The sequence below is a fragment of the Halichoerus grypus genome, chromosome 9 (assembly GCF_964656455.1).
Source record: "Halichoerus grypus chromosome 9, mHalGry1.hap1.1, whole genome shotgun sequence".
In the NCBI taxonomy this organism is placed as follows: Eukaryota; Metazoa; Chordata; class Mammalia; order Carnivora; family Phocidae; genus Halichoerus; species Halichoerus grypus.
This window is the reverse complement of record NC_135720.1, coordinates 75,142,585-75,164,399: the sequence shown is the minus strand read 5'-3', so window position 1 is coordinate 75,164,399 and position 21,815 is coordinate 75,142,585. Positions and strand designations below refer to the sequence as shown.

The 21,815-nt window shown below is 38.3% G+C and overlaps 1 long non-coding RNA gene across 4 annotated transcripts in view; it reads left to right on the top strand.

Moving 5' to 3' along the window:
- LOC144379067 (uncharacterized) overlaps positions 1-21,815 on the top strand; it is a 269,707-nt gene that overhangs the window by 138,704 nt on the left and 109,188 nt on the right. For all 4 annotated transcript variants that reach the window (XR_013441196.1, XR_013441197.1, XR_013441195.1 and 1 more), the window contains exon 3: positions 10,233-10,347. This is a non-coding gene — a long non-coding RNA (uncharacterized LOC144379067). The remainder of the gene's footprint in view (positions 1-10,232; positions 10,348-21,815) is intronic.

The following is a 21,815-nucleotide window of genomic DNA, read 5'->3' as shown; positions in this document are numbered from 1 at the left end:
CTGAAGCGAAGTCCAAGACAATTTCACAAGAGATGAAACTTAGAATTTTTCAAAGAAGGGAAAATAAAACATCATCCATATCTGGGCAAGAGCACTGAGGCAGACTCGACGTGTGTTTATGAACATGGGAATGATGACTTATGCATGCTTAAAGGAGGCAGAAATATATTTATTTTTCTTTGCAATTATCTCTATGCACTTTTGAGGTGCAGAAATTTGTGAGCCCTGGGACAGAGGCAGAAAAACAAAATCAAGAAGACAGCAAAACTATACCACAGTTTCCACTGAGGTGTGGTATGCAAGAACCTGCAGGCAAAGAGACAACAAGGGGAATTATGCACTGAGAGGCACAGGCATGGCTGTCTATTTGGCTTAGCCTCTCTAAGAAGCACTGAGGAAGAACTTGGGAGGAGAAACGCCAGGCCTTGTATGCCAAAATCCACTCTGGGAAGACAAGCTGTAAAGACTGCTGGTTCATCAGAGGACAGGAGGAAGAGCAGGTTTGACAGGAATGGTATTTGTGCTGCTGACAGTTCTGTTGTGCTCTGTACTGCTGCAAAGCTATAAGGGAAGCAGGGACAAAAGGGCATTGATGCTTGTTTGGCACTGTCTGAATGAGAGAAAGTTGTGTAAGGGGCCAGCAGGCGGGGAGAATGAATGGCATCATTTAGAGCCAGAAGTCAAGCAGAAGGGATGGGGCAGGAACATTTTCATTTCTATGTTCCATCCACACAGTCCCTAGAATTGTTTCCCATATACTTGGGAACTTGGTCAATATTAATTAGGAAGAAGGAAGAAGCACACTTAGAAGCATGAAGTACCATTGAAAAAGACTGAACGTGGGTAGAGAAAAACAGGAAAAAAAATGAAGAAGTATACTCATTTTGAAAGTTGGGGTCAAATCTGTAAGCTTTTAGCCCAAATGAAAAGCTGGATCCAAGCTTCTTGTGTAGATTCAGTTTTAGGATTTTAAAGCAGACGACTGAGTTCGTGACTGTAGCAAATAAAAGTTTTCCTTTGTTTGTTTGTTTGTTTTGTCCATTTTATAATGGAAAGAAAGAGAAAGGATAAGGTCCAGAACATCGGGCATTGCTGAAATTCTATGTTATTAATGAACCGGGGGCCTGAAAGGCAAGAAGCTCATTAGCGGCTTCTGTGGAGAAGTCTGGGGCACTCAATGCTAGAAGGAAATGGAAAAACGGCCAGTTAACAGCAGGAACATCTAAATCATCACACTTAGGAGGAGAACTGGAAAAACAAGACAGCATTTTACCCTCCACAGAAAAATAATAGTGAAAGAAAGCCTTCATTGAGTATATATTCGGAATGTCTTAAGTCAGGCTGCTAAATAAATAGTTGCTGTTGATGAAGGCAAGAAGATAAACAGGCATTCCTAACGGTCAGAAGGGCAGGGAGCATTGGCTCTGGGATAGAGTGCACCTTCAATTCTAGATCACTAAATCTAACAGACCCCAGGTAATACTGACTCAGAAATGACCATATAATTGCCCCTCGATCTGTGGCAAATACTAGGTTCAACCTATTAAAATATAGTACAGCATGGTGGTCTGGGTCATATCAATCAACCAACCAATATTTATTAACTTTACCATGTACAAGATACTATGCTAATCACTGTAGGGGGACATGGAAGCATCCCTCTTCTCAAAGCATTTCCTGTGTATGTGGAGAAATAGGATCTAAACACATCAAAGGATAATATAACCAGCAGTGCAATTCCCAGCATAGCACTGAATGACCAAATGATGATAAATATTCCAGGGATTGAAAGGAGGGCAAGATTGCCAGAGTATGAGGCAGTTGAGTGGACTACTCAGAGACAAAAGTACATTTGGGAGTTGAAAGGGAATTTAGAAAGCAATGCAGTCCAAAACTTTTTAGAAATGAGAAAATGAAGGTCCTAAGAAATCATAATTTATCCACAGTATCACAGTGACTACTAGTAGTCTTTCAGAGGGATTTAGTATTTGAATCCCAACTCCACCATGTATTACTGGCGAGTTATTTAGCCTGTCTACACTCAGTTCATGAATAAAATAGGGATAATAATACTAAGCACAAACTAAAAGGAGAATTAACTATAATTATTATTATTATTTATTATTACAATTATTATTCAGACATAATATTCTTCCCTCTGATCCAAACTCAGCCTCAAAATCATTCTCAACACAGAGCACCAGTCAGCTTTTCCTAATTGTACAGAATTTCCAGTGATATTAAACATGCTTTTTTTCAATATATCAAGGAGGCTTTTACTGTTATTGATGACAAAGATCTAGAGACAGGTTTAAAAACACAATTTTTTTTTAAAGATTTTATTTATTTATTTGACAGAGACAGCTAGAGAGGGAATACAAGCAGGGGGAGTGGGAGAGGGAGAAGCAGGCTTCCCGCCGAGCAGGGAGCCTGATGCGGGGCTCGATCCCAGGACCCTGGGATCATGACCCGAGCCAAAGGCAGACACCTAATGACTGAGCCACCCACGTGCCCCAAAAAACACAATTTTTCTAAATGTGCAATCTAACTCATTTCTTAAACCTAAATTATTTCTTGGTTTGATTTGCAGTTTCCAAGCCCCACTGGATTATCTCCATTAATTCAAACCAAACTACTCAGAGATTCTCCAAAATACCTGATTGTTCCCACAGAGTCTGCTTCAAAATGCAGTTTACTTTTTCATTTTTAGATATGACAAGGAGTGGTGTGGTTTAAGTTTGTTATGTGGCATGTCATGAGGTGGATGTTCATTAGAGCTCTTATACTGGAAAAGCTCAGCTTCCCCCGCTTCAGCCTTTCAAATGAGGAGGCTCAGGCCAAATATAGTCACCCCCAGTTATTTTAAATGTTCCCCTCCACCGTCATTTAGCTATTTTTCATTTAATGGGCAGAGTAATCTAGGAGCCACCAAGTGTTAAATGTGGGAAGAGACCTTAGAAGTGATTTAGTTCACACCCATCTACCTGCACAGCATCTTGTCACTGAAGATTATCTTCTGAGGCAAGTTGGAAGATACCCATCCCGTTATTCAGCAAGGACTGAATGAAAGACGTGTTTATCACATGAAGAAAAGTCAAAACAGCTGGAGCAGGAGCACCAGTGAAAGAGAGAGCCCACCTATTCAGTAATCTCCCTACCAGGCCATCGACTGCTTACCCAATTCAGTGCAGTATTGAATTTGCATCCGACACCGTGGAACTCTTGAGAGGCAGGGCTGTAGAAGCCCTCATGCTGAGTGATCAACAACATCTTAAGTGAAAAGACAGAACCATGTGAAAATAGTTGAGACTAAAACATGCCTGCCCTTCATGTTTCAAAGGGCTTGGTTGCAATGCAGTGACACTCAACTGCAGAAAGGGACAAATGTTGGGATGGGAGTAGCATGGATAACAGTTCCCTCCAGACTGTTTAATGGGAAGACTGTGTGTTGTATCAAGCCCCATAATGGAGGGAATCTAAAAGGCTTGCTGGAGAAATGCTGATGGAAGTGCCCAGCTGCAGACCACTATTTACCTCCTTTGATTCGCTAAAGTATAAATAATCAAAATGATACATAAATTTAATTGCCGGTGTCGTGTAGTTATTTTTGAGGAACAGCCACAAATCTGAGATCTGGTATTTAACAAACAACTCAGGCTACCTACTCAGACTAAACACATAGTGTGTTTTCCAAGCTGTAATTTTATAAAAACAAAATGTCTTGAGAGAGAGAACAAGCTAGTACTATTGCTTTAAAAATCACTTTAGGAAAAGTTTCCTTACTAAACTAAAATAAAACGTAGACAATCTAATCCATTTTGCTGGCTGGCCCTGATCCGCTGCCCTGCTGTGCCATGTTATTACCTTCCTTTCATTGACATCCCACACGAATGTCTTCCCTCTAACAGTCTTTAGGAGCAGGTAAACTCTTCTCTCTTGTGGAGTTTTGTTTCTCCAAGAACAGAGGTTTACAGACATTTTAGTTCTGGACTCTTTAAACTCCTAAAAATTAGAGACCCAAAAGAGCTTTTGGTGTGTGTGTTATATCTATATTTATCTAAATATATCAATATTTAATGTATTGGAAATTAAACACATCTTTATAAAAATAATTGTTTTAAAGCCAAACACAATTTAGTGAGAAGAATGGCATTTTTTTCACTTTTCAGTGTGAATCTTTTCAATGTCTGGATTAACAGAAGAAAGCTGGATTCTCATATTTACATCTATGTTTAATCTGCTAGGATATGTTATTTTAGTTGAAGTATATAAGAAAATCCAGCCTCATACAGATATGTAGATAGAAAAGGGAAATTTATTCTAATAACCTTTCAGAGAATTATGGATATTCTTCCACCATTCTACTCAAAATCAATGAGTAGTAATTTCTTAAAGATTAGTTGCAATGTGAAATCTGAAATATTATCAATGAACTTTTCATATTCTGTTACACTAAAATCCATTGGTATATCTTGCATTTTGAATGGATCTTTTACTCATGTATGATCTTACAACATCATGCATTGATCATTTACAGTTGTTAGCATACAGTAACTTTTTTTTAAAGATTTTGTTTATTTATTTGACAGAGACACAGCGAGAGAGGGAACACAAGCAGAGGGAGTGGGAGAATCAGGCTTCCTGCTGTGCAGGGAGCCCAATGCGGGGCTCCATCCCAGGACCCTGGGATCATGACCTGAGCCGAAGCAGGCGCTTAATGACTGAGCCACCCAGGCGCCCCAGCATACAGTAACTTTTAAAAATTCACACGCACCTGTGAGATCACAGTCACATAAAAATTCTTGAAGTATTAGGAAGCTTTCAAGCTCATGCTGGTGGATATGTTTTCCAAAATTCTGGTATTGCTTTAAAACTTGTATTTTATCATTGACAACAAATATTGTCAGTTATTTTCCTTGAAGAATCAGGCTCACTTTGTTCATTTTTGAGAAAATGTGTACGCAACTCTGGACTACTATGTTCTGTCAGACATTCTATCAGATAAAAAAATAGTGTTCCATGGGAAAAGTGGCTAGTTCAGCCCACAGCCCAATTAATAGCACAAGTGCTTTCCCTGGAGATAACACCATACTTTGATATGATATGTAGCAAAAGTGATTTACATGTACCTCTCATAGAATACCAAAAAGGTGTGTACTCAAGGGTCAAGACAATACATTTAGTAATTTATGTTGCTTCAGCAAGGACAATTTAAGTGAAGCTGCTATTTAAAAAATTGTTTGTTTATTGTGACTATTTGGTGGAAAAGAATACAATGACCCCTAGTACAGTTTGGAACCACTGCCTTGATTTGTGCTAAGGCACCAGCAGTTTTATTCATCATTGTTTTTCCCCATCAGTGCAAATGTAACACAGTGAGAAATGCAAATAATGCTTAGTATTGTTATGAAAATAATTTTGACCTGCAGTGTTTCAAGGACCCTTAGGGATCCAAGGAACAAAGTTTGAGAATTCCTGTCCTAGAGTACCTCAACAAAATTTGCAAACCAGCATAATTCTATGTAACAGGAAGACCATCCAAATGGACAGCAACCATTAAAAAACCATCTTCATAGGTGATTTATAATAAAGCCAACAAGAATCTCAAGATACAAGAATGTTACATTCCCAAAACAAAACCTGTTCCCTTTGCCCCACAAGTTTTGCCCATAACTCTTGATTACTTAAATTCATCTGTGCCTCAGATCTTACAACTATCCAATGGAAATAATAAAAGCACCAATCTCATAGGAGTGTTTGGAAGATGAGATCATTTCAAGTCAGGAGAGTTCTTAGCCCAGTGCCTGGCACATAGTAAGTGCAAAATAAATCTTATTAGCTACTATTTTATCCATAATCCATCAGCCTTAATTTCCCTCACTTTTGTTCAGAATGGATATCCTCCCTTGTGAGCATTATAGATATTTCATTTTTTCACACGTGCAAGCTCTTCACTAAGGACATCCCTGACTCATGAATGTGAAGTTATTTACAGTACTCCTCTGTGATAAAAATATAACTATGCTTTTCCTTCTTTTAGTGTTCTCACATCACAGTGCTCTTTGATAATTTCTTCCTGAAAGATTTTTAAAAATAAACTTAATACTGTCAAGGTAAAATTTGAAACAAAATGCAAAGAACCTATATAATTAATACCTACTATATTTTATCTATAAGCAAAGGACAAAAGGTAGCTCTCAGCCCTTATACAATATTCTGTACTGTTCTGTTAACACCGAATGATGAAAGTTGTGGTGAGTTTAAGAGTTTCATTATACAGCTCAAGATTTTAATAGCTGAATAGCATAAAATATTACTCTTGACATGGCTTGACATTTTCTTTTATTAGAAAATATTTTTAAATAGCTAAGGAACAACACCATTAGCAAAAATATTTAATTTTTCAAAATATTACACTGGGTGCCGGCTGGCAGAGGATGAAACATACTGCTCAGCACAAATTCCGCAGGCTGAATGAAGGCTTTGAATTTGAATGAATGTTCACATACCTCACAAAATGTTGCCTTCCTCCTGGCTTGGACTTTGAGAAATACCTCTGTGAGTGTTTACACAGTTTTAGGAGGGCTCCATGGTTTATGATCAGATTAGCCTACTTTTCCTCCCAGTGCATGGCTCTCAAATCCACATGTGGAAGTGTTTCTCTGAGGGCAGGAATAAGTTAAGCATGTGCTTCAAGAGTTCCTGCCATCATGAATAATCAAAGTCTAATAAGGACAATCAGTTTGAGAAATACTAGATTTCAGACAAGATCTTATTTTAGCAAGCTAGATTATAGGGAGAAAAACTTGGGTTCTTAAACAATATTTGAAAGTAAGTCCTCCCTACCCCACTCCCCTGAAAACAAGTAGAACATCTATATGAGTTTTAGGAAGCAACTCCCATGTTAAAAATGAAGGCTAGATATAGGATTGGGGCTGTGCAAAATGTGGCTAAATCACCTTCTTCGTCTCTGCTACATGCTTCCGAATTGGCCTTGAAATGGGGAAATACCGAGTCAATTGAGAGACCCTCCCAGACACTGACACTGGCTGTGATCATGTATGGACATGGATGATGACATGTTACCTAGTCAGTTTATTGGTATTGAGCCAGTGAGGAATACCTTTAATAGAACAGTATGAAGAAGAGCTGTGCATTATAGATATCATTGGCTAGAAAACAGTGGTGGGAACACATCTGTCTAAGCACACTCTATCAATCAAAGTCTTAATATGCACTTAACTGTGTTCAATGGACTTACACTCTGATCATTGGATGATAATGTTCATTTCAACAACAATGCTTGGTGCAGATCATGAGTCTAAGAGGGGCAACATGTGCTAAAGAAAGGGTGACCAGTAGGCAGAGTGCTCTTGGCTATAGGAAGGAAAGAATATGAAGCTTTGCCATCCACCTAAGCAGAAACAACATGTCTTCAAATATACACATAAAGACAAGTGAATGAGTGAGTATTTAGATGAATAGACAAATGGATCACGAGTAATCCATCAGTAGAAAACCCAGGCATCTTCTGCAACTTGCATGGGTACTGTAATGAATAATTCACTTTCTTTCTCCATTTCTGTGGCCCCTTGAGCTCAACTTAATCCTTGCATAAAGTGACAGCTGGAAGTAGTATTTCACTTTTATAACTTTCAGAACATTTCTTGCAGTCAAGTGTTTGGTTTTGTGCCCATGTTTGTTTTTGCACCTCCTTGTGCTACACAGCAACCCTGCCTTCTCCAGGCCAAGGCCAGACAGTCTGGGAGACAAATTCCAAATGGCTGACAGTGCCAGGTTCCAGATATAAAAAGGCATCTTTCCTCTGTCTCTCTCTTTTCTGGTGACAGAGAGAGTGATTTCTCTGCAATGTGACATTTGAAATTATGCCTAGCTTTTGCTAAAGATAAGCAAGCTGCCCGCCCTGAAAGAATTGGGAGGACACAGGATTTGAGAGCCCAAAGAAGTGTTGGGAGGTTTATTCCTCACCCCCTTGTATGATTCTAGTAAGAGCCAACCACACTCAATCACCCTCTCTCCATTTCCAGGATTCTGGACTTTCCATTGAGACACACACACACAGGTAAAATAAAATAGTCAAGGATAGTTAATAAAATAAGAGAAGTGGCTAGACTTTCTAGTAAAGAGAATAAGAAAGAAAACCAGAGACATATTACATATAGGATAAGTATCTTTGATAATTTCATAAATGTCAAAATTAAGTTTAACATTAATGTTAAAAAAAACTGTGGAAGACTTAAGATTAAAATTAAAGGCTTAAATGTTTACCTCTGCAAACAGGTTGTCTTCCCTTCTGTTGAACTTACAAAGTATTCAATAATTTTCTGCCTTTGACACTTTTTACCAGCATTAAACATGGTAGGTGTGAAAAAAACTGAAATTCTGGGAAATAAAAAGCCATAATCCTATAGCTTCTTATTACCTCCCCATCTTACTATCAGTAACAGACTTCACACCATCTCTGAAAAATTTCAGATGCTGATTCCCTTCCATTCTAATTACTCTCTGCAAGTATCATCTGGATATTATCACCTTCTTAAATTTCTGTAATGGTTCCCAAGGGTTCTTCAGTTAAAAGCAAAGCTCATGGGGTGCCTGGGTGGCTCAGTCGGTTGAGAGTCCTACTCTTCATCTTAGCTCAGGTCTTGATATCAGGGTCTTGAGTTCAGGCCCCACATTAGGCTCCATGGTTTTTGTTTGTTTGTTTGTTTTAAGTACAACAACAACAAAAGAGACATTATCAAGGTGAATGAAGTCCATACACAGGGAACAACCTGATGTACAAGGGCACAGAGGAAAGAAAGAACATAGTTCAGGGAAGTACAGAGGAACAGCATGTGGCCGAAGTATAAAGTATATGTGGTAGGTCATGAAATCATTCTGTTGGGTAAGGGACAGCTCGTTAAAAGCTCTCACAGCGTTTGGATTTTAACTCTAGTATAATGAGGTGACATCAAAGATTTTATGTAAGAAGACTGAAACATGATAATTTTTGTATTTTAGAAAGATTTCTCCAAAAGCTCCATGGAGAACGGATTGATATAGGACCAATCCAGAAGCTATTGTGTATATATATATATATATATGGAGAGTCTGGAAAGAAAGATATGGACAGGTGAAACAGAAACAGAACAGAAAAAATCTGGTCACAAATTGTATTGGGGAACTGTTATTGAGAGAGAGAAATCAAATAAGATTCCCAGTTAACAATTTTGTGACTTTGAAGAATGATCAGGTCTGGGAAGAGATACAAACTCAATTGTGGACATGTTGCTTTTGAATGAACTTTGCATGTGTACAAGCCTTTGCTGTAAGGCATGTGCTGGAGCAGGAGGTACATTTTTAGGAGTCATCAGCCTAATAGTTACATACATATTAATTAAAAACCAGGAAAGTAGATGAAATTTATTTGGGCTTTATACCAAAAACACATAATCGGTGACCTAAAAGGTGCATCAAAAGACTGATGTCATTGAAATCAAGGGAGAAGAGAGTTTTAAGAAAGAAGTGGTCAACAGTATTAAAAACAGCAAAGGTGTCCAGTAAGATAAAGCCTGAAACTATCAGTGTATATGGCAACTCTGTTACCTTTCCACAACAGTTTCATTTGAATGTTAGGCATAGAAATCAGAGTTTAGGGAGTTGAGGAGTCAAAGAAAGGCCAGACATGGAGAAAATAAAACATTTGAATCGCCTAAGATGGGACTAGGTTATGCTGCTGGAACAACTTTCAAATTTCAGTGGCTCAACACAACCAAGGTTTATTTTTCATTGTGCTACACATCTAATGCAGGTCATCAGGGGACTCTGCTCAACACAGAAGACTCCAGTCAACACATGCATTTGCAATTGTTGCAACAAGAAAAGGAGAGAATTACCCTATGACAACTAAGTACTTTTTCCTGGAAACAATACTTTGACACTTCATTCTTATTTTACTGGCCAACACAAGTCATATGGTTACAGAAGGCAGAGAAATACAATACTACCTTGTGTCCAGAAAAAGAACTAGGATATTCACGTACAGTCTTCATGAGGGGATTAGGGCATCTCTAGATACAAAAGGTTATTAAGTTTAAGGACGGACTTTCGTTTGGTTTTTAAGAGGAGACAGGCAATGGCACTGGTGAAATGCATTTCCACAGCTCACACTCTGTGCTCCTCAGTGCAACCTACAAGGTAAACATCATTCATGTCTAACCTCTTTGCAGGAATATCCTTCCTACTACATCTGATATATCTTCAAAACTCTGCTCAAGAATTACTTCATGTGTGAAACTGTCCATGGATGAGACTACTTGGCTACATGTGTCTAATTTTATTTAGGTAAGTGTGTTTCCTCCTGTTTTCATTGTTGACTTATTTGTTTCTTCACATGTTTTGAAGTCTTTCCCCGTAACCCTCTAAAGGGTAAGAATGTTCCCTTTTGTTTCTTTTCTTTCCATGTGGTAACTGACCACAAGGTGTATATTCAATCCATGTTTCTTTATGGCCAGAGAAGTCCCTTCCACAGAGTCCTTTGGATCTGACCACCCCTGAGGACATAGAGTCATTTATACAATGGTTTATGAAGAAAACTGCAGCTTGTTTTTTTCCATGGCTAAAGAGGCAGGAAATTGAGCAGCAGTGGCCTAACTCTTATGGAAACTCCACCCTGTGTACTGGCACCGTGGTAATTTTGCCTAGTCTGCTTTCTGGGACTAGCCCAAACCTGTCAGGTTCTCACTTTAAAAACTTGCAGATGCATCCACCACATATTTATGCACTCACATTCATATGCAAAGAAGTTGCTACTGAGATGAGACACCTCATCAAGAAAGCTTACAACTGAGTTGTTTTTATGATGACAGATTTACTCAGATTTGCCTTCATCCTCTCATATGGTTGTCCAGGACCATGGCCATACATGTGCAGTGTACCTGTCTGGGTTCCAAGTACAGTCTGGCCTGCAGGACATGTGTGCTAACTGGCACCTACACATCAAAATCATAACCTAGACCTTACTAGCACAATCCAGTCTCCTGAGCTAAACAACCACAGATATGCAAACTCACATGGGCTCTGGAAGTGAAACAGGTGCACGTGCATTGTGGTAAGGATTTCCATTATGCTCAGAGCTGAAAAGTTAGATTCAGTCATTAAATTTTTGAGCTAGGAGGAGACACAGTAACCACCCACACACAAAATAAATAGGTCAATACATAACCCAGACAGACCAGAAGAGAGTTTTTAAAGAAAAGGGAAAATTTTTCAAGGAATGTGTTTAGCAGGAAGATGAGTTAGGCAGCAAGGACAGTGTATGATTTGAGAAAAGTTAAGCAGCAGCTTTTGGGATGTGTCCTAAGGACAGGATCTACTGTGATCCAGTAAAGCTACTACTAAAGGTCTTTCCCACAGAGGTGAGAAAATACGATTTTTGGCCCTAATTCCAATTCTTGATTCAGGTAAAAGAAATACTAAAGAAGCCTTGCCACCAAATTGTAATCATAAATAATTTTCCTCTCCAGTGAGTTGGCTCCAGTTGGCACTTATCAGCTTCCAGGTCAGCACCAGTGTTTTTATAATGAGCCATACAAGGGGGAATGTATAGTCTAGACTGGCAGTCAAAAAGCCTGCTGCTTTCTTTCAGCAATGCGACTGAGTCTGGCTCAGGGTAACTGGCCCAAACTGATACTATCAGCTCCCTGACAGGCTAGGAGGGGGCAGGGTCTTACCTTTTAAGTGGTGTAAATTGTTGTAACAATGGACCATGTGTACTTCAGGACTGGGTGGTCTGGGCCACTGAGTGGCTCCCACAGAATTGCTTGTGCCTTTCTCCCTATCCCTACCTCTGCTCGCTAAGCACACATTTCTTTTCATTCTTTTTTTCTTTCTACTCCTGCCTATCTCCTTATTCAATTTGTCTCCTATCTGATATGTTTTAGTTCTGCTAGTGGTTCCCACTATAAGCTTCATGGAAAGGTTGAAGAGGCTGCTGTCCCATTATCTATAGTGAAATGCTGCTAAAATGGAAGTTCCATGGGGCAAAAATTGTGTCTGCTTTACACATATTAGGCCCTCAATGAACATAGACATATGGTGTTTAATATGTTTTTAATAGTTGAAACACATTCCTCTTAAATTTTCTGATGCAAATATGTCTGAACAATATCGAGGTACTATATCCCATCCCCATTCCCCAAACATGCTAAAGCACCAGGAGTAGAAAGCTGCTTGTTATAGACTGCATCTCCCCAAAATTCATAAACTGAAACCTAATCCCCAGTGTGATAGTATTTGGAGTGGGACATTTGAGAGGAGATTAGGTCATAAAAGTGGAGTCCTCATGAATGGAATTAGTGTCTTTATATGAAGAGACCAGAAAGCTAGGCTAGCTCTCTTTCTGTATCCCAGAATTGATCCCTCGCCAAAGCCAGACCATGCTAGCCCTCTGATCTCAGATTTCCAGCCTCTAGAATTGTGAGAAATGTATTTCTATTGTTTATAAGCCACCCAGTCTATGACTTTGTTATAATAGCCCAAAGAGACTAAAACACTGTTTATGGAGTATCAAGTCTCTGAGTGTTTCCAGCCAGACTCTCAATCAGTGGTTCTATCTCAGTAAAAGTGAGAGAATAGAAATGGCAATTGAACCAGGAAATAGTTTGGATGTCCCTAACTCATTTACTCATTTAGGACAAGACTTCACAGGATTTTGGAAACTCATATTGTCACTCTTGCCTTTCTAATATTCTCCCCAACAGCTAAAAATCTCATACCATTTTAAGGAGGGGGAAGGGTGGTAATTACAACATGAAGTCTGTAGGAAACTCTGAGGAATGTGAGCCTCTTATCAGAGAGGTGCTGGGGTACAGCTCAGCAGACTGTTGAAAGAGGATAGGTCCAAACTGTAGTAGAAAGAAACAAGCAATGTTTAGCACTTCTGATCTATAAATGAGAAGAGATGTTTTCCAGTTTTGCACTTCCAGTACCTAATGTCTTGACCTATCCCTTTAAATTCTATTGACTGGTAACCAGCACAGGCCAGTTAACTACTACTTAACTAAGTACTATGGTGACCAATGAAGCCCTCCAAATCATTATTCAGGTTTTTTTTTTTTTTTTTTATGACATATTTTGAATTTAGAGACAAACACTAAAATCACCTAGTATAAACTTAGACTTCTATTTTAAATTTGAGACTTTAATTTTTTTTGACAAGAGCAATAGAAATTTTAGAGTAAACCATCATTAGCACAGCCAGCATTCTACCTTCCAAATTGTCTTCAAGAAAATCAACATTCTACAACCTTGCTGTTCTCTGAAAATAGGGACACAGACTAGTTTTACCCAGGAGGCCCAGAAGGGTCTTTGCAGAAACATGCCATTCCTACAATTTAAATGTAAATAGAAGGAAATGACTTAAGAAATACAAAGATCTGTAATTTCTTATGGCCCAGCCAGGTGAAACTGAGTCTCACTCCATTTACCAATGGGATGACAAAATATTTTAACTTATATCCACAACTTGATTTTGTGACATACTTTTTGGCTACTACATATTAACATAGGTAGTCTAATGGTGCTTTTCCCAGTTCCTGTGTTAACCCAGGAATGCCCATCAGAGCCTGCCCCTCAGATAGGGAAGTTAGTATTTTCCAAAGAAAGCCCAAAAGAATGATACTGTGATAACCTCACCCCATCTCAGCATGTCCCTATTTATGTTAGATAGACCTTTTAAATCTAGAAATGTAATGGCCACCTCATAACTTAGCATAATTTAGCATAGAATCCCTAAATCCCAAGAGCCAAAATTACAAACCAAAAAGTAATCTTTAGTAGAATAATTTGAAACCAAGTCTTATCTCCTTTCAGGCACTGGAAAGAAAAAGAAAAACCTTGAGAAGTAATGAAATACTCTAAATTCACAAATAAAACATCACCTGAATCATTAGATTTAAGTAGACATACCCTGAACAGTGCAACTTAAAAATTTTTCATTTTTAGAAAACAGATAAACTGATTGTTCTTCTAGGGGATCCAAACCATTCACTCTGAGAAAGAATATGAAAAATGAATTTTCTGATTTGGAAAACCTGGAAAATCTCACTTCTCTCTCTCCTAAATAAATATCTTTGTTTATTCTTTTGAAGATTAAAAAAAATTAACATTTTAAACACTTTTTATTATCATTAGTAGTTGGAATAAAGTATATGCAAAATTGGTTGAGATTTTTCAGAAAAATTCAATTATATCTAAGTGGTATGCTTTTCAATGAAAGGGGGAACAGTTTAAAAGAAACTTAGACTCTATTTGCTTATTAAAGATAACTCCATTGAATTTTTAAACCTCTAAAAACTCATGACACCAAAGTATTAATCCAAGCTTATCAACAGCCACATGTGGTTCATGGCAACATTGTGGTCTACCCTAGACAACATTGTGGTTTCAAAATAATAAACAGTAAGGAATGAAGGAGACTGTAATTACCATTAACCACAGTGAATACTGCAGAACTTTCATCCAAGTTAAGGCAAGGCACATGATGGTGGTTGAAAGAGCAAGAAGGAAATTAATAATTGTAGAAGGCTTAATATGAATTAGAACACTCTCTAGAAGTATCTCACTTAATCTTCACAACAAACTTTAAAATACATATTATTATCCCCAGGCAAAACAGGAGGAAACCAAAGCTCCAAGACAAATTATTTTCCCAAGTTCTGTTAGTGAGTGATCAGCAAGGCCATAGGATATATACACTATGAACTATGCTAGGTAGCCAGTATAGGTCTATATTTGTGTTTTAAGATCACATTGTACTTCTGAGCCCTCCTTGGAGACACTGATGACTCTGCTGGCAGTACGGGAATGTTACAGGGAGTTTGCATCCAGATCCAGAGGCTCAGCTTTGCATATGTGAGTAATAAAGCCAGTGAGAGGCAAAACTGTGAAGTTGGCAGACATGGTCTTTATTGCTTCCACCCTATTTTCCCTGGAGGCACCCTGATGCCTTTCAGATGCCTGGCACCTTCAGCTAGCCCAAGTACTGAAATGAAGTAGCCACACCAACCCCTATAGCACCTCATTTTGCCTTGAGTTATAATCACCTGAGTGTCCACCTGCCCACACTCTCCACTAGATTGTGAACTCCTAAAGGACACAGAGAGCATCTCAGTTTCTATGCTCTATGATACTTACCCCAGAATGGGTGCTCAGTGAATATTTGTAGAAAAAAATTTATGAATACAGGATTGGACTCCCTCCCAACACCAATCAAAATATTTTAGGCCTGTATTTCCACCTTACAAACAACTAGGGGCACCTGGGTGGCTCAGTCGGTTAAGTGTCTGCCTTTGGCTCAGGTCATGATCTTGGGGTCCTGGAATCAAGCCCCTCATCCGGCTCCTTGCTCATCTGGGAGTCTGCTTTTCCCTCTGCCTCTTCCCCCGCCCCCACTCATGCTCCCGTGCTCTCTCTCTCTCCCTCTCTCCCAAATAAATATATAAAATCTTTTTTAAAAAGATGACAACTAATAATATGGGCTATTAACCTATTAAGAAATGACTCACTGGGGCACCTGGGTGGCTCAGTCGTTAAGCGTCTGCCTTCGGCTCAGGTCATGATCTCAGGGTCCTGGGATCGAGCCCCGCATCGGGATCCCTGCTCCGCGGGAAGCCTGCTTCTCCCTCTCGCACTCTCCCTGCTTGTGTTCCCTCTCTCGCTGTGTCTCTCTCTGTCAAATAAATAAATAAAATCTTAAAAAAAAAAAAAAAAGAAATGACTCACTGCTTGACTCTCTCAGATCCTATATATCAGTATTGTTGTATATGTGTGTATGTGTTTTGAAGACTAAATAACTAGTCTTTGTAGTATATCTACTGGCTGCTTTAAACTTGGGCATTTTGACACAAGTTATTAGAGCAGTATCTCATTAAGATTGAATATGGCACAATAACAATGCATGGGGTACAACCAGCACGCCGATGTCTAGGGTGGTCTGGTTAACAACAGTAGAAAACTACAGGCAGAAAGCAGGTGAATGCTAATAGTACACACTTGACATATATTATCTTATTTAATCCATATAACATTGAGGCAGATACTATTCTAATTTTATTGAAGAAAAAAAAGATGCCAGAGAAGTTATACATTTTGCCAAGACCAAACATGGAGTAAATGATAGAGATAGCATTCAGGGCTGGCCTAGCAATAGCTTTCTTCTACTATGCCTGAATCCCCTGCTCCTCAAAGTTTTGTCCAAGTAGCAGCTGGAGGACTGATGACTTAATCTACTCCAAGGAAATTTACCACGAGGACTAGAGTTATCAACCCTCTATTCATATGACCAAAGAGAGAAATGTCAGGGTAGAGAAGAAACTAAACCCATCTGGGACATAATTGTCAGAGCCTTGGCAAGGACCCCACCTAATATCCAAGAGCACCCCTTTCCTTCTGAAAGAAGCCCTTGCCCTCACAGCTGTTTCTGAATCTGAACCAGTCAGGCTTCCCCCAAGAGGTCCTCTCCAATGAAGACCTGGGGGGGGGGGGGGCGGTTTCCTATAGCAATAACCTCAATAAAGATCCCATTTAATCAGAAATTCACTTCATATCCCATCAAGATATTTCAATTATATCTAAAAGTCACAACATAAAAATACAACTCAGAACAATCTTGTGGCTGATTAAATGGAGATAGTGGAAAGAATGAAAGACTGACAGACAGGAAAAGGACCTAACTCTTGTCTGTAACACCAACTGTGAAATCTTGGGTCACTCCCAAATCATGCTGAACCTCAGTCTTCTCAGTAACAAGATTATAATGATGGCACCTAGTTTTTAATATGCTTGTGAGAATTATATGAGATAATGTATAGAAAACATATAGTAGAGGTTCAATAAATTATGGCTCTTACTATGTTGGAGATTCCTATATATTAAAAAGAGATTGTTGATATTATTTTAAAACAAGTTATTAATGTTGACAACCAGCCTGATGTTCACTAAAAGGAATTCATACTAAAATGGCCTCAATTATTTTCTAGTAACCAAAATGTGGTTAGATCCTGTGAAGAATTTCACAAAACCTCTCATGATTATCCTGTGGGCATGAGGACAATAAATATGGCTTGTACAGTTAGGGGGACTCGCGGCTGTTTAGATTACCATAGTGAAGATTATTATATATCAGTCTAGTAGTAGATTTCTAGGACTTTGCAATGCCCCTGGTTAGTTTTTAGAAATGTATTTTTCCCCAAAGAGTACAAACCTCCAGTTATAAGATGTATACAGGGGTATTTTTAATCCCCATTTTACTTAGCATTTTATCAGCATCTGGTCCCCAAATCTCTTCCACTTCAGGTGTTCTTTTTCTTTTCTTTTCTTTTCTTGTAGGTTTTATTTATGTATTTTTATTTATTTATTTTTACCAAAAACTGCATACTGCCCTAGTTGAGTTTTTTGTTTTGTTTTTGTTTTTTGTTTTTTTTTAGTTGAAATAGAGTTGACACACATGTTACATTAGTTTCATGTTACATGTATTATTTCTTTAATGATTGCAAATAAAACATGTTCATTCTTGAGAATTCAAAACTCTTAAACATTATAAGAAAGAAATGAAAGTCACCCAGATCCTAATATTAACATTGGGTTTATATATCCTTCAGTCTCTCTTTTTTTTTCAATCTCCAAATGTGTGTGTGTGTGAATGTGTGTGTGTGTGTGTGTGTGTCTACACAACCACAAACTGGTTTTGCATTATACACAAACTTTTTTTAACATTCTGTTCACATGAAATATTTTTTTTAAGGTTTTACTTAGAGAGAGAGAGCACACGCTTGTGTGAGCAGGGGAAGGGGCAGAGAGAGACTCTCCAGCAGACTCCATGCTAAGTAGGGAGCCCAACGTGGGGCTCTATCCCACAACCCTGAGATCATAACCTGAGCCGAAATCAAGAGTCTCAGGCTTAACTGACTGAGCCACCCAGACACCCCTCATATGAAATATTTTATGACTATTAGATATTCTTCTAAAACATGGTTTCTAATGGCTGCTTCATGTTGCATCTTATGAATTTATTATATTTTATTTAACCAATTCTTAACTTTTTATAATTATAATTTTGTTTTTAATATTTTATAGTTTTAAATATCAGTGATGAATATAATTGTAGAAAAAATTTATGCATATTTCTTATTTTCTAAAATAATTTTATTTTCTATGACACCTTTGTAAATTTGCTGGGAAATAGAATGCACATTTTCATTCTTTGGATATAGACTTCAATATTGTCTCTCAATGTATCCATTTTACTCAAATCCACAAACTCTGGGTATTTATTATTTTGATTTATACTTCTTTTCTGACCTATGAGTTTGAGAATTTTTCATATATGTATTGAACATTTGTTTTTTCCTTTTTAAAGAATTACCTGTTCACAAACTTCTCCCATAATTCAATTGGTCTTTACCTATAATTTCAAATCATTCAGAAGAGCTTCTAAAAGAGTTAAAAATCCAAATCCAAATTTTTAGAAGACCGTCATCAAAAATACTCTTCATTTAAAGTAGAAGTATAGTAACTCAGATAACAAGCAAGTAATGCTTGCAATATTGGTATAAGAAAAATTAGAATTCAAGGCAAAACAAAATAAAAACAGAAGACAAAGAAGTACATTTTATATCAATAAGGGAATAATCTGTAAGAAGTATAGAATAGTCACAAAACTCTACAAGTTGAATAGTCAAGAATCAAAATACACAAATCAAAACTATTAGAAATTCAAGGAGAAATTAACAGAAACATAGTTTATTGTAATAATGGAGCTTACCACTCAGTCTTTGACAGTTCTAATAAGCAAACAACAATAACAATAAGAAACCAAAAATGAAGATTTGGATGAACTTATTATTTTGTACACCTGAAACTAATACAACTGTATGTTAACTAACTGGAATGAAAATAAAAACTTAAAATAAAGAATGAGTAAGTAGATATATATCAAAGTCCATGGCCAAAATAAAGTACATCTTTTTCCAAGCACCTGTTTAAAACCTAAAAAATAACACTGCTCTCACAAAGAAAGCATAACTTCTGAAAAAGTATATATACTGTATACAATCTGTTCGCAAAGCAGTAACACTAGACAAAGTGTAAGCAAATAGAATGAAGTGGGTTGGAGGTCATATATAAATAAAAACAACTTGACAATTCATATCAAATAAGAAATTTAAACAATATTTGCCAATTAGATCCAAATTGTTGCCAGAGTCACATCTAAGAGTTTAAATGCTTTTGATATGAAGTTATTTTAAGCAAAAAGATACATTTTTAATCTGTAGTTTGTGTCTCAAAAGGCAATTGCACAAGCCTTTGGGGGTCTTCATGGCCACAAGCTCAATAAGAACCTGCACTGTCTAATGGTAGACAAGTGCAATTGTGGGCTATGTTAATAGGCATTAAATGACCAGATAAATGCCAGAGATGATCCCTATCTATGTATGGTATCAGCTTCCACTCCTCTTCCATATCCCACTTCAGGCGTAGAAGACATCATGTGGCTCAATGGAAGGAGAAATAGGAAGAAATACTAAAAAGATTGGGAAGAGTGAAAAAAGCTCTGACTTTTACTCATTTTACATGAGTAAATCTCTCACTTTTCCTTTTGCTCTCCAACTTCCAGGGTCAAGACAGCATAAGATATGGTAGGAAGAAGCAAAGATAATGGCCATTTTGTCAAAAAGCATAAGAAGATTAACAATACTTTCTTCATCTCTTTCATTTCTCTAAGGGATGGTGCTTCTATAGAGATGTGCATTTGGGGTTGAGTGATTCCTTTTTATTAAGAAGCATTGTTAACTTTAGGCAGAAAGGACCATCAGAATAGAAACCTGGGGGGGCAATACAAGTAGAAGCTGGTTATTCATGAAACTTCTTATATCTCTCTCTTTTTTAAAGATTTTATTTATTTTTATTTTTTTAAGATTATTTATTTATTTGACAGAGAGAGAGAGTGAGTGAGCGCACAAACACGGGGAGTGGCAGGCAGAGGGAGAGGGAGAAGCAGGCTCCCCAATGAACAGGGAGCCCAGATGTGGGGCTGGATCCCACTGAATGATCCTGGCAGACACTTAACCCACTGAGCCACCCAGGCACCCCAGGATTTTATTTATTTATTTTAGATACAGAAAGAGTACAAGTGGATAGTAAGAGCAGAGGCAGAGGGAGAACCAGACTCTCTGCTGAGCAGGGAACCTCACAATGATGTGGGGCTCGATCACAGACCCCTGAGATCATGACCTGAGCCGAAGGCAGACGCTTAACCGACTGAGCCACCCAGGTGCCCCTCTTGTATCTCTTTTTAAAAGTGACAGGGAAAAGGTGTGCTAAATTTCCTTCCAACTGTCATGGTAAGAAAGTTAGGAAAGGATTCAGGATAGAAGCATGATCAAAGAAGGAAGAAAGAGCATTTGGCTGAGATGAACTTGAGCTGCATTGTCTGGGTTCCTTGAGCTCTGTAGGTAGCAGGATGACAGAGAGATGCAGACAAGAACATGCAAGTCATTGGTCAGCCCATGTCTAAGAAATGTATTCAGGGGTGGGTGCTATATTTTAAGTAGAGAATGTAAAAATCCAGAGAACTTCCAGAAGAGGGGAACTGCGGATGATAAAGGGTATGAAAATCACAGTCTATGAGGAAAGGTTGATGTTTAGCCTGAAAAAATATGAATTAGATTAGGGGATTTCATGTCCATAAGCTTATAAGGGACTTCTATGTCTCTATGGTTTCAAAAGGATAAAACAAAGGGGGAAATGGTGCAAATTATAGGGTGACCAAATGTTTCCAAATTGGGAACATTAAAGCAATTCTAAAGTGAAAGTGTTGCCTAATGGAGATAATGAGGGCCCATCACTGAATGTATCTAAACAGACATTGAAAAGATTATCTTATAATTCATTTTAAAAATTCATGTCATTCCTTCTTTCATTTATTAATTTTGTGGAGCATCTAGTGTGGGCTAAGTCTATGCTAGTTGCTGGGGAGACTAAGAACAATAAAGGATGTTCTGGCAAACAGAGAGCTCTCATCTGGAGGATACCGGTGTAGTATAAGAAGGGTGATGGAAGGAAGCCAACAGACAGGGACCCCATGTAGACTGGCAGGGCTTGACTTAAGAGATAATTCAAGGGGAAGGGGCATAGAAAGGGAGTACCAGGCCTCAAAACCAGAACCAGCTAACCTCCTCTTCCTCTGCAATGTAGCAACTGCAAAGGCAGTTCCTCAGGGGTCAGAGCTCTGTCAGAGAAGCAGCTCCCCAGGTCCAGGAGGGTGTTTCTGAAAGTGGTAAGCTTACAGGCCTAGAATCTTAATTGAGGTTTCCTCCTGGGCCCCAGTAGTATCAAAGTATAAATAATCAACTTAGGCATTTAAGTGCTGCTGGCCCTATAAAAAGTTGAAAATTGAGCATCTGGGTGGCTCAGTTGGTAAACTATCTGCCTTCAGCTCAGGTCATGATCCCAGGGTTCTAGGATCAAGCCCCACATCAGCCTCCCTGCCAGCAAGGAGTCTGCTTCTCCCTCTCCCTCTGCTCCTCCCCCTGCTCATGCTCTCTCTCTCAAATAAATAAAAGTCGTTTTTAAAAATGTTGAAAATTATATATTCTTCTGTAAATGTAATCTCTGCTAGATGCTTCTAGTTTATATTCACCAAAATGTCTGGCTGCAATCCCAATAACAGCACCTGCATGAGTACAAAAGGGAAAACAGCCCAAATTGCTTCTTGACCTTGGAGTACATAAGGAGGGTACTCTGACTGTGTC